Genomic DNA, 13845 nt, shown 5'->3' with positions numbered 1-13845 from the left:
GGTCACCTCGTTCCTGAGAGACAAAGGGGTACCCTATGCCTGGGATCATCCCTTCCGCTTGATCTTCAAATGGAATGGGGCGTTGTACCAGTTGAAGTCATTTCAAGAGGCATGCACTTTGTTGGGTCTTGAACATAGCGAAGCGGAGGCCTCCCCTACTCTTTGTGAGGAAATATGAATTTTATGATCAATTGTGTCCCCTATCTTAGACCCCAACGGCTCCATGTACATGCTACAAGTACATGTATGTTCCCTCCACTTCAAGCTATGAAGACGCAAATACAATTGTGTCCAACGTTAACATGTCCTCTTTCAGATCCACCATGAATGGGTCGAATATTCCGTTCCTAAGTATGCCTTGCCACCGTCTTTATATGGTGTACCTTTCACGTTTTTCAGCTCTGGTGAGTTAGGCCCTGAATTCTGCCATCGAGCCTTTTCCTGCTTTCTGCCTCTGAATGCTCCAGCCTGGACCTGCATCTGTATCCATGACCTTTGTCTTACTTCCTGCGCGGCTAACGGTGCCTGGCCCGGCCTGTTGCCTGCCAAGACTGTATTCAGCCTTCAAGTTATCTGCTCCGCTCCTCGAGAAATGCATTCCTGTCTAGTAGTTTAGGTAAACATCCTTCCAGCTACAGAGCAAAGGGCCCGGCCTTACTGTCTCCGTGCAAGTAATTCATAGCTCCTGTTACCATGGTAGGCCCATGCCCCCTCGCATCTCATGTAGACACGTAGACACTTATACACGCACTAGAAGTCAGTATAGGATAGCCTCTGCCTGAGAGACCTTTCCTTCCAGATAATACAGTTCCTTAAACACAAGATATTAGATACGATTTGGGATTAGGTTGTTCTGACATCCCAGACTTCTGTCTCCTCATGTAGGGCTAAATGTCAAGTCCCCTTCACCCTCCAGTTACACGTCAATCACACGTCATGCTGCCGTGCGCGCACCTCTGCCATGTATTTCTGCTGACTTTGCAGGATTCTCTTATGGATCCACCCACCTGTGACATCCTCAGAATGACGTTTCTAGTACACGCCCTTATGCACGCCTATTGTAATGCCTTTTTTCATTACGTATGTGTATTTTTATCTCTCTTCTCAACTGTTACGCCTTCTGCATATGTCTTTACTGTAATGCATTGACTATATATATGACAACCTGTCAATAAAGTATTGCTCTATCCCTTCCCGAACCTTCGTGGTGACGGAATCCGATTGCCTGGTTCGAACCAATTCCTTTGTAAGGAATAAATCCCCTTTTAAAACCTCAAATACCACGGATTCTGCCTCTTATTTTTACTGAGTTATTCTTATTGAACTTTACCGCATAAATTAAGTCTAGGTAATTTAAATTTACCACATAATTGGCGCCCGAATAGGGACACCTCCCCCACCCCACGCGCCGGAGGTGCATTGCAGACCCGGTCTCCTGCCACAGCCGGACGGACAACTACGCGTACCTGCAGGATTTCCTGTATCTCCCTCAGGCCAACGGAGGTGACTGAGGCTGCGATCAACACCCAGACGAGGCGGTGAGGAGTGCGGAGGATCCCGACCAGAGCCTAGCTGAGAGAGCAAGATCCGAGGTATACAGAGGCCCACCAGATTCCGAAGTTCCGAAGTATCCACGTCACGAGTCGAGTCGAGTCCAGTCTGGTCTAGTCCAGTCCAGACTTTCCGAGGCCTTCTGTTCCGTTCCGTGCTTCCCGGTGAGTACCGTTGCTGGGGATGCATCTAGACGTGCGCATTGGTTTGTGCCGGTCAAGACGGGTTTGGGTACACAGATCCGGTCTGCACTGTTTTAGCAGTGTATCTGTACTGTTTAGCAGTATATCTAGTATTATGCAGTTTGCTAGTTTTATTCTAAATTATCATTGTTCGTTTTAAAATGTTTTAATATGTTTTAAATGTCGTGGTATGAGTGATTGTTCGATCTTCATTACTGTGTTTATTGTATTAATTGTGTTCAAGTCCGAGAAAGAATCAAGTAGCAAGGTTTAAGATGCCGTTATTCTCAAAATTAAGACAGATTAGAACTAGAAAAGGGATACTCGAGGAAGCCGTTCCCATTCCACCTAGGGACACTCCAGGGTACTTTATGTACCATAAACATGGCCTAGATGCCGTATTATATCTCGATTTATGGGTGGACTACACCAAGGATTTAGCAGAGAATCAGAGATGGCCCGCCGCTGGGACATGGGATGCAGATTGCATCATGAGAGTAGAAGAAGCATTATGGAAAAAGAAAGCCAGACAGTCACAGAAAGATGCCATTGAATTATGGCGTAAAGAATCGCATAGACGCACAGAGAAAGCGCTCAGAAAAGAAGAGAAAAGTAGGGAGGATTCAGACAAAGCCCGAGAAAACGTATTAATTGAGGAAGGTATCCGAGCAAAAGCAGAACAAGTAGACAGACAACGAAACACTCTTATGAATGGTATGTATCCTCTTCTGGCCGAGGGTTTACCTAAGGCCACCCTGGAAGTACCGAAAGATCTGCCACCTCCATTGCTTCCGACTAAATTGCTCCCCAAGACCGCAAAGGACATTTTCCTTTCTTCCTATTTAGACGATGTAGCCCCCGAATATGTTAATGCTCCGCCGCCACGCACGCCACCTGCTAACGGCGCTCGACCCCGAGATAATCTGCCCCCACTTCCGCAGCAACATACTCCTCCTTCCGTTTCAAACCTTCCGCCCGTTCCTTCACTCCTTCCTGCATCTATTCTTCCTACCTTACACCCAATGAATCCTTTTGGACCTGGCACCTCAGGAGGTGCGACAGGAAGTTTTCATACGCCGCCATCAGCGCGTCGATTGACTTATAGGGATTTAGCACACCAACGTACACCTCAACCAGCGAATTATGACATATATAAAGAGCCTCTTACCGATTGTAGATATGATCCAGTACCCGGTAAAGACGACAGAATGATGCTATCATCAGTACGTCTACGACGAGTTGCGAACTATTTAATGATATTACCAGGAATGATTGATCATCTAGACAAAATATATCACTTTGTCCAAACAGGGCAAGGTCCTGAAAGTATTGGCGAGGCCATGGCATACCAGAAAGTGGACACGCAAAAACTGCTGTTACGCTTCTTCATAAACTGCCTGATAAGACACAGAGATAGGCCAGGTGTAGACCCGGAAGAAATGAAAGCACTTAACAAATGGGGTCAGAATATAGCAGACGGAAAACATGATAAACAGAATAGTATAGAAAGTATGTACCGAAGGATCCGAAAAACAGTAGAACAAATATGTGAAAGAGAACAACCTGAAAGAGAAACAGATGCAGATAAGACTGAGTCCTCGGGGGAGGAGGAACAACTAGAAATGACAACAGGACAATTACAATTACCAGCTAGAGAAATGATAGCTTATGTAGGTAAGGGAAGATCCTTTAAAAATTCAATACATCCGATACGTCCAGAAAGTAAGAGAATTTTTCAAGCAGCTATGTCAAACCCAAAGACCCCTGAACATTTATTTCAGGCTACTGATAAAATACTTCAAGAACGAATGGGGTACCATGTACTCGATTCTATGGATGAACAAGAATTAGCCAGGTCAGCAGTACAATGGGCTGACAATTCTGATAAATATAGTGATGATGCGCTAGTACACACGTTTTTGAATCTTTCACCAGACGAACAGCGTTTAGCTGGTATATACATGATACAACACCTCCTTATATTGTATAAAGGTCAACATTCCGATCCTGGTCCCCTACCTGATATACTGATAGAACTACTCATGAATAAATGGAGAGGTCTAGGTACCGATCTAATTAAAGTAATTCTAGAATATCGACACAGATATAGTGCCTTTTTGTGTCCAGAGCTTGATCCAGCTCCCTCCATGGAAAGAAAAATGTATTACATAGACAGACAGAATCCCTTACGCGAAGTGCACCCAGTTAGAAATGATGATAATACTTTTAGACGCGTGTTTGTGTACACGCCTATAACTAAAATAGAACTATTGGAAATGAAAAAATTAGTGCCCAGCCATGCCAGGGATCCAGCAGGTTTCCACCGTGAAATAAAAGACATGTTACTCATGGGTGATTATACCTATCCTGACATTATGAAAATATTGAAAGTATTATTGCCTGCCGGTATTTACGAGAAACTCAAAGAAAAAGAATGGGAGGTGGGAGAACAAAAGATTGATTGGACAGCATTAGAAAACGAAGAAAATGCCCGAACTGCAGGCCTAGGGCTTGGGGACAAAACTAAAGCATTACCAGGATTATTAGTACAAGTATTGCCACGTTTATTAACTACGAAAAAGGAAGACTGGGGAGCAATCTCAGCTTGCAAACAGAAACCCGATGAAGACACTAGTGATTTTTATTCCCGATTTGAAAAATGTTTTGGTATTAATAGCGGTCTGAAAGCAAGTAGCGATTCATATCCACATCTTTTTGTAACAAAATTAGTCGAGAATTCCCTGCCACAGGTTAAGAACAGAGTATTGAAAGTAGAGAGCTCTTGGCAAGCTAACACCCCGTCACAAATGTTACAAATGTTACAGTACCACCAGAATAGAATTAGAGAAGAACATGAACACGAACAAAGACGTATGAAAGACAGGAAAATGAAAATGCTCGTCGCCCAGTCAGTTCCAGCTGACAGTCATAAAAAGGGTGCGACACAGTCCAGTAATTCAGCGGTTCCTGTTAAAGGGACATGCAACTATTGTAAACAGCCAGGTCATTATATAAACGATTGTGCAGTTCTGAAACATAATATCTCTACGGGTAAAACCAAGGAGAGACCACGTCCACCTAGACAGGATCAGATCCAACAACAAGTACCTCAGAATGTACAGCCTATGCAAGCTGCACAACAGACCGTAGCGGTACCACAACCACAGCCTAGTGTCGCAACACAAAACACGACACAACAGATGTACCAGTATGCACAAAATGACTATCCCGATTACCAGCGATACACATGAAACAGTCTAGAGAGGGAGGTTGGCTTACCCCTTATTGAGGTTCCTATAGATCAAGAGGGTCCTTATGTACATAGTCAAGTATTAGGGAAGGACAGAAAGTTTTTAATTGATACAGGGGCAAGCAGAACAACTATAAGTCACGACGAGGTTCCAGGGGCACCCCTCTCAGGCTCACAGAATGTTTCCCTTGGATTTTCAGGAAAACCTATTGTTAATGAAGTATCGCAACCTCTTCCTCTTGCAGTTGGTCCATTGACACGGACTACAGATTTATTGCTTACTAAATCATGCCCAGAAAACGTGTTAGGTATAAAGACATTGAAAGCTCTAGGAGCTGTAATATGTTGTTCCCCGGAGGGGGTACGACTATTTTTGCGTGACTTCAAAGGTCACTACGTATTTAGAGACATGGATCACCGGTTACAGAATGTCCCTGCACATTTATGGGCACAAGGCCCCACTGATGTAGGTTGTATGCATATTACACCATATCGAGTTACACTCAAAGCAGGAGTGGTATTACCACGAATTCGACAATACAAGTTACCTCCAGATGCTGTAGTGGCTTTGCTGCAAATCATTGACAAGCTCATTGCACAAGGAGTGGTTGTGGAAACCGACTCCAATGTATGTAATTCTCCTATTATTCCAATTCTTAAACGAACTGATCCAAAAGCACCCCCCGTTTATCGATTAATTATTGATCTGCGCGAATTGAATAAATGCATTGTACCACAGTATCCCGTGGTTCCAGATATCTCTTCATTATTAACAGCTATTGATTCAGAAGCAACGTTCTTTACTGTAATTGACCTCAAGAACGCCTTCTTTAGCGTCCCAATCGATCCGGAAAGCCAATATTTGTTCGGATTCTGTTTAAATGGACGAAGCTTCAAATTTGCACGCGCACCTCAAGGATTCACAGAAAGCCCCAGCATCTACAGCCAAGCACTGAAAAGACAACTTGACAGTATCCACATGCCTGTTAACACTACCCTGCTTCAGTATGTCGATGATCTGCTGATCACCGCCCGAAGCGAACCCGAATGTGAAAAAGCATCACTGACGGTTTTACATTTCCTGGCCGACAAGGGGCACAAGGTGTCCCCTTCGAAGCTGCAATTCTGTGTGCAGCAAGTTGTGTACCTTGGGCACTTGCTGTGCAAGGGGGGGAGACAGCTCACACCTGACCGCATCCAGTTAATTGTAAACATGCCACCACCCAAGACACAAAAGGAGGTGCGGGCCTTCATAGGTCTCACTTCATACTGTAGGCAATGGATTCCCCAATATGCATTTCTAGTAAAGCCACTCATTCAGTTGACAACCCAGGAGGCAGCGACTTCGACTGTCCTCCCTTGGACTCAGGAACATGCACAAGCTTTTGAAGACTTAAAGAAAGCCTTATGTCAAGCACCTGTTCTAGCGACACCATGTTACAGTAAGCCTTTTACACTTTTTGTTACAGAACGCGAAGGTACTGCCTTGTCAGTACTCACTCAGGAACAAGCAAGTTCACACAAGCCGTGTGCTTATTTTTCTAGCACATTAGATCCAGTAGCCCAGGCTCTGCCTACGTGCCTGAAATCAGTCGCAGCGACAGCTTTAGCGATCAGACAAAGCGATTCCATAGTATTAGGACATCAATTGATAGTGCAAGTTCCACACTCCGTGGAAGTTCTTTTAAACCGAACTCAGACTCAGTACTTGACTATAGCACGACTGACAGGTTATGAATTAACATTGTTCCAGCCACACATAGAAATCAGACGCTGTAGTACATTAAATCCTGCCACACTTTTGCCATTAAGTGGAACAGACCCATTGGCACATGATTGTATTGAAGTCATTACTATTACGACGAAACCCAGACAAGACTTGACAGACATTCCATTACCAGATCCAGACCTGACACTTTATGTGGATGGTTCATGCATGAGAACAAGTACAGGAGAGTTAGTGGCCGCTTACGCAGTCACGACAGACACCGAAGTTATTGAAACGAATTGTATTGACACATTGTCAGCTCAAGCAGCAGAGCTCATCGCTCTGACACAAGCCTGTATTCAAGCCAAAAATAAAAGAGTCAACATATACACAGATTCACGTTATGCATTCGGAGTTGTACACGACTTCGGAGTCCTTTGGCGAGAGAGAGGCTATTTAACTTCTCACGGTGCCAACATTCAACACGGTCCCCTCATTCAAGCTCTGTTAGATGCAATACATCTGCCTACTTCAATATCCATCATGAAGTGCAAGGCCCATACAAAAATTATCGATATCATTTCCCAGGGTAACGACCTAGCAGACCGAACAGCTAAGCAAACAGCACAGAATCGGACTCATGCAACTGACTTGACAAAAACAATAGTTCCAACATCGACACACTGCATGACAGTTAGGGATCCCGCCCTTGATGTAATAGACATACAGACACATGCTACACCAGAGGAAAACAAGAAATGGACTGAACTAGGAGGGATCCAAACAGATCAGGGATGGATGACGAAGGGAAAATCTACATGGTTTCTCCCCGACTCCATGGTTCAAGTTATCGTTAACACAATACATAGTCCAGCACATCTAGGAGAGAAAGCTATGTTAGACAGTATTCAAAACATTTGGTTTAATAAACACTTACGAGCTGCAGCCAAGCAGAAAGTGCGTACTTGCATGATTTGTTGTCAGTTCAACCCAGGTAAAGGCGTTCCTGTAGAGCAAGGTGGATTTCAACCTCCCGATCACCCTTTTGAAGTCCTCCAGATGGATTATATCCAGATGGAACGTTGTCGAGGATTCAAATATGTCCTCGTAGTTGTATGCGCACTTTCCCGTTGGACAGAAGCATATCCAGTCTCAGATTACACTGCCCCGACCACTGCCAAGCAGCTGGTTCGTGAATTCTTCCCACGGTATGGTTTGCCCCGTATCGTGTACTCAGATAATGGTCAACCATTCTCATCCGAGCTAATGAAACACATTTCACTCCTGTTAGGCTATCAATGGAAATTCCACTGTGTCCGGCATCCCGAGGCAGCAGGTCTCGTGGAGCGTCATAATCAGACTCTGAAAATTCGACTTTCTAAAATCTGCAGAGAGAAAGGCGTCGACTGGATAGTAGCTTTACCAGTTGCACTCTTTTACATGAGAATGATAGCACATTCTCGAACAGGGCTATCCCCGTACGAGGTGGTCTTCGGTAGGCCACCAAATATGTGGGGGACGCCTATACCTCGTAAAATCACTGATGTTGATTGTAATATGCTGACAGATTACCTTGCTTCCTTGATGTCTGCACTACAATCTTGCCGTTCACAGGTAGCTGCAGCCTTTCCCGACAACACCGAGGTGAAGCCCCATGAAGTGGTTCCCGGAGATTTTGTTTTCATAAGAAATTTCGACAGGAGGAGCCCGCTGGAACCTCGCTGGCAAACGCCGAAATTAGTACTCCTGACCACGAGGACAGCAGTGAAGATTGAGGGTCGCAAGGGTTGGCTACATTCGAGCCATATCAAGAAATTTCATGGACTGCCTTCTGATTTGAACTCTCAGCCCTACCCTCCTCTACAGACTGACTCAAAACTCCCCCTGGTCGAGAAAACTGCTGCCCAAGAATATAAACTGAAACTAAGGTCTAGCAAGTCAGACAATTTGATTGTTTAAGTCCTCTCCTAGGTGAATCGGTTAAATTAGTCTCTGACATGTATCCTCTAGACCGAAACAGAGAGAAAGATAGACAGAAACAGCTCAAGAAACGTGCATATTGTAAATCACTTCCTAGTCACTGTATAGTGACATTATTGATTATGTTTTTTCTAAATCTTCTGATTATTGCTGCAAGTATACTATTGCACATATACTACCCTATTTTCAAGCGCGCACATTCTGCTTCCGATGTTACTGCCGAACACTCTTTTAGCGAATTACCTCCACATGAGTTGCCCTACAGACTTGCGCTGCGCAATAACACATTCATTAGTATGTTACATCACTCCCATCAGGCCAACAACGCTACAAATTGTTGGATATGTGGCCGACTCCCTCCCTACCAGAAATACAAGGGAATTCTGCCCCTCTTTCCATATCCATTCACACACAATGGTTCCTGTGGCGCATGGTTTAGTTTGATTAATTCCTTAGATTCAAATACCGTAGTTTACCAGAGCAACTGGGTATGGGGAAACCTGAACTTAGTTTTGCTTAAAGCCTGCTACCCTAACAAGGAAGGACTTCCCAAAAGGACAGGAACTGATCTAGAAAATGAAGTATATGGATTAGGTAATTTTACACTTAACCTCATGATTCTGAATGTTGAATCTGAAACTACACCAGTCTTGCCTGCTATGTCCGTATTACCAGTCAAAGGTGAATTATGTGTAAGAAAGAATGGTTCAGTACACTTGGGTCATAGTAAATGTACTACTGTGATCGATTTCAGTGATCAAGGCAAGTCTACATTTAGAGTTTCCCGTCATTCCTACTTCATTTGTGGTCATACCGCATATATACGTTTACCTCTAGATTGGGATGGTACCTGTTACATTGCATTCCTTCTGCCACCTGTTTTCCTAGCCCCTCCTGATTATCATAGAAACACCCATCTAGTACACAGTAGACCCCAGAGAGATCTCCCGATTGTCGACTACACTGAAACGGCATGGGAACAATATACAGACTTCAATAAAGGTCTCTTCCCCTACATAGGTGTACATAGGTCTCTAATAGTAAACTGATACGCAGATTAACCAGAACCCTTGAAGCAGTAGTGAATGAAACTACCTCTGCCCTAGGCAACTTAACAGAGGAGCAGTCTGCGATGCGGATTGTTGTTCTCCAAAATCGTCTTGTCCTTGACGTCATCCTGGCCGATAGGGGCGGAGCCTGTAGAGTCATCGGATCGAGTTGCTGTGTTTTCATTCCAGAAAACGCGCCATCAGTATATAAAGCCATAACTCGTCTTCATAAGATTGCAAGTCAGATACACCAGAATCCAGGCACCTGGACGTGGTCCGGTTGGTTCTGGAGCATGTTGTCAGCCTGGGGATGGAAAGTCCTATCCTTCCTAGGTATTGCCCTTCTCATAGTATTCAGTTGCTGCCTGTGTCTACAATGTGGACCAGCGATTTGCGGCCTGTGTGCCACATCATGTATTCCACACTCAAGTTCTCATTCAAAATCCCGGAAGAAGAAAGAAGAACAAATGATGTTACATGAACAGATTGATGGATTCCTGAGGATCGATATCTCATGAAGGGTCCGTAGGGGACAAGGAGGGAATGAGGAAATATGAATTTTATGATCAATTGTGTCCCCTATCTTAGACCCCAACGGCTCCATGTACATGCTACAAGTACATGTATGTTCCCTCCACTTCAAGCTATGAAGACGCAAATACAATTGTGTCCAACGTTAACATGTCCTCTTTCAGATCCACCATGAATGGGTCGAATATTCCGTTCCTAAGTATGCCTTGCCACCGTCTTTATATGGTGTACCTTTCACGTTTTTCAGCTCTGGTGAGTTAGGCCCTGAATTCTGCCATCGAGCCTTTTCCTGCTTTCTGCCTCTGAATGCTCCAGCCTGGACCTGCATCTGTATCCATGACCTTTGTCTTACTTCCTGCGCGGCTAACGGTGCCTGGCCCGGCCTGTTGCCTGCCAAGACTGTATTCAGCCTTCAAGTTATCTGCTCCGCTCCTCGAGAAATGCATTCCTGTCTAGTAGTTTAGGTAAACATCCTTCCAGCTACAGAGCAAAGGGCCCGGCCTTACTGTCTCCGTGCAAGTAATTCATAGCTCCTGTTACCATGGTAGGCCCATGCCCCCTCGCATCTCATGTAGACACGTAGACACTTATACACGCACTAGAAATCAGTATAGGATAGCCTCTGCCTGAGAGACCTTTCCTTCCAGATAATACAGTTCCTTAAACACAAGATATTAGATACGATTTGGGATTAGGTTGTTCTGACATCCCAGACTTCTGTCTCCTCATGTAGGGCTAAATGTCAAGTCCCCTTCACCCTCCAGTTACACGTCAATCACACGTCATGCTGCCGTGCGCGCACCTCTGCCATGTATTTCTGCTGACTTTGCAGGATTCTCTTATGGATCCACCCACCTGTGACATCCTCAGAATGACGTTTCTAGTACACGCCCTTATGCACGCCTATTGTAATGCCTTTTTTCATTACGTATGTGTATTTTTATCTCTCTTCTCAACTGTTACGCCTTCTGCATATGTCTTTACTGTAATGCATTGACTATATATATGACAACCTGTCAATAAAGTATTGCTCTATCCCTTCCCGAACCTTCGTGGTGACGGAATCCGATTGCCTGGTTCGAACCAATTCCTTTGTAAGGAATAAATCCCCTTTTAAAACCTCAAATACCACGGATTCTGCCTCTTATTTTTACTGAGTTATTCTTATTGAACTTTACCGCATAAATTAAGTCTAGGTAATTTAAATTTACCACATTTGGCAAAAACCTACAGGAGACGGTTGGCACAGAGTGGGCCGCAGACGCCGCCCCATAGCAGCACTGAAGCCAGGCCCCACGATGATGTCGCAGGAACGAGCTGCGGCCCTCCATGCGGTGCTTAGAGACACCTCCCCTGCTGAATAGTTTTCTCTACATTGGGGACACATACGCATGGTCTATTTGCTGGCTGGGGGGGGGGCGGGGGGCTGGAGTTGCTGGTGTATCACGGCCAATTCGGTAACCTTATTGCCAGACTGCGGAGTTCAGAGGCGGGTTTGGACTATGGCTTCCTGTGGGGAAAGTTCTGTTGGGGATAGGGTGGGGGGGAGAAGCGGTTTCGGTTCTTCGTTTGGGGCGGGGTGGTGGGATTGGGGGATGGGGGTCCTAGGAGAAGTAGGGGGGTGAGAGCCGGTGTGCCACGAGGAAGGGTGGTCCTGGGGAAAGGCAACATAGAGGCGGGTTCCCCTTTGACAACTTTCCCCTTCCATGGGCGGGCTAATGACAGAGGCCAGGTTGAAAGTTATTACCCTCAATGTGAGAAGGCTCAACAATCCCGTTAAACGGCGCGCTATATTATCATACTTAGAGAACTCCGGCCCCTCAATATGTCTTTTGCAAGAAACTCACCTTTTGGCCAAGGATTGGCACCGGATGCGCTCCCGGGCGTTTCCTCAACAGCTTTACTCCTCCACCACTGATAAGAAAGATGGCCAGGTGGGAGATAAAGTAGCGGACCTTAAAGGCAGGCTCCTCGCTTACACCATACGAGTGGGTAGTCTCTCCATGACGGTAGGGTCTCTCTATGCCCCAACTCTGGTCAAGAAGGCTTTCTAAAAGACGCTTTGTCAGAAATTTTAAGTTCCCAAAACCGATACACACTGGTGGGAGGTGATGTCAACCTAGTCATGGATGGGGAGACCGATAGATCTGGCCGCCGTTTCGGTTCGACGGGAGAGCTCTCCCCGGAGGGAAAGGAGTGGATGGCCTGACGGGAGCTGGTGGATTTGAGGAGGGAGGCGCATCCTCACAGCACCCACTACACATTCTATTCACATGTACACCATACTTATGCCCGGCTGGACGACTTCATAGGCTCCTTGGAGGTCCAACTGCTAGTACGGGACATAGATATTATTCCTGTCTCTGTATCGGACCATGACGCAGTGATAGTGTCTCTTGCTGTCCCCCGGACTAAGATAACGGGGGTAGATGGCGCCTGCGGGAGACCTTCCTGCAGCGGAATTGGGTGGCCCAACAGCTGCACAAACGCATCACAGATTACCTGGCGATTAATGATAAACCGGACACACCCTTGACGACAGTTTTGGGGGCGCTAAAGGCGGTCGTCAGGGGGGAACTAATTGCCATTTCGGCGGCTGAGGCCAAAGAGCGGAGGGAGAAGCGGGAAACCTTGACGGCTGAGGTGGTTGAACTTGAGCGGGTGCACAGTCGAACCGGGGCTCCCAGGGTATGGAAGCAATTGAAGACAGCAAGGGCACAACTCGCGGGACTCGATATTGATCGAGCTGAATTCGCCACTTTGCGGCTGCGTCATGCATACTATGTGGGACGCCTCCTCGCCAGTGCGCTGCGAGCTCGGGTACAGCGGTCGAAGATCACAAGTCTTTATGATACCCAAGGAGAGAAATTGGTCAGTGATGACCAAATTGCTGAAGCATTTAGAGTCTTCTATGCCTCGCTGTACAGCACTGATCGGCACCTTGACGCCGACGGGGAGGCGTACCTGAGGGGGGCGGCAACGACGGCACTTAACGCGGCCGGGGCTGCTGCGTTGGATGCGCCGATCAGAATAGAGGAGATGGTGGGGGCGATTTCTCGCCTCATGCCTTTGAAGTCGCCTGGGCCGGATGGCTTCTCCGCTGGGTTTTATAAAACTTTCTGCCCGGTGCTCGCACCTTTTCTGACGTGACTTTTCAACTCATTCCAGGGGCCTGGCTCGATCCCTCCTGATATGTTGGAAGCCGATGTCATTGTATTACCCAAACCGGGTAAAGATGCTACCCAATGCGCCGCTTATAGGCCTATTTCCCTCCTTAACCTGGACCTCAAAATATTCACGGGGGTGCTAGCTTCCAGACTTGGCCCACGACTACCCGGTATTATCGATCCGGACCATCCCCGGTAGACAATGTAGCGGCAATACCCAACGTCTGCTGCACCTCATAGATAAGGCTCACTTTCAGGGGTTGGATGGCAGGCTTTTGTCTATAGATGCCGAGAAGGCGTTTGACCGGGTGGACTGGGCATTTTTAGATCAAACGCTGACCCACTTCAGCATCGGGAATCGCTTCCGTGCATGGGTGGCTAGCTGATATGACACGCCTAGAGCGACGATCCGTGTCAACGGTATCAG

The sequence above is a fragment of the Triturus cristatus genome, chromosome 8, assembly GCF_964204655.1.
Source record: "Triturus cristatus chromosome 8, aTriCri1.1, whole genome shotgun sequence".
In the NCBI taxonomy this organism is placed as follows: Eukaryota; Metazoa; Chordata; class Amphibia; order Caudata; family Salamandridae; genus Triturus; species Triturus cristatus.
The sequence above is the reverse complement of the archived record's forward strand: the minus strand, read 5'-3'. Positions refer to the sequence as shown.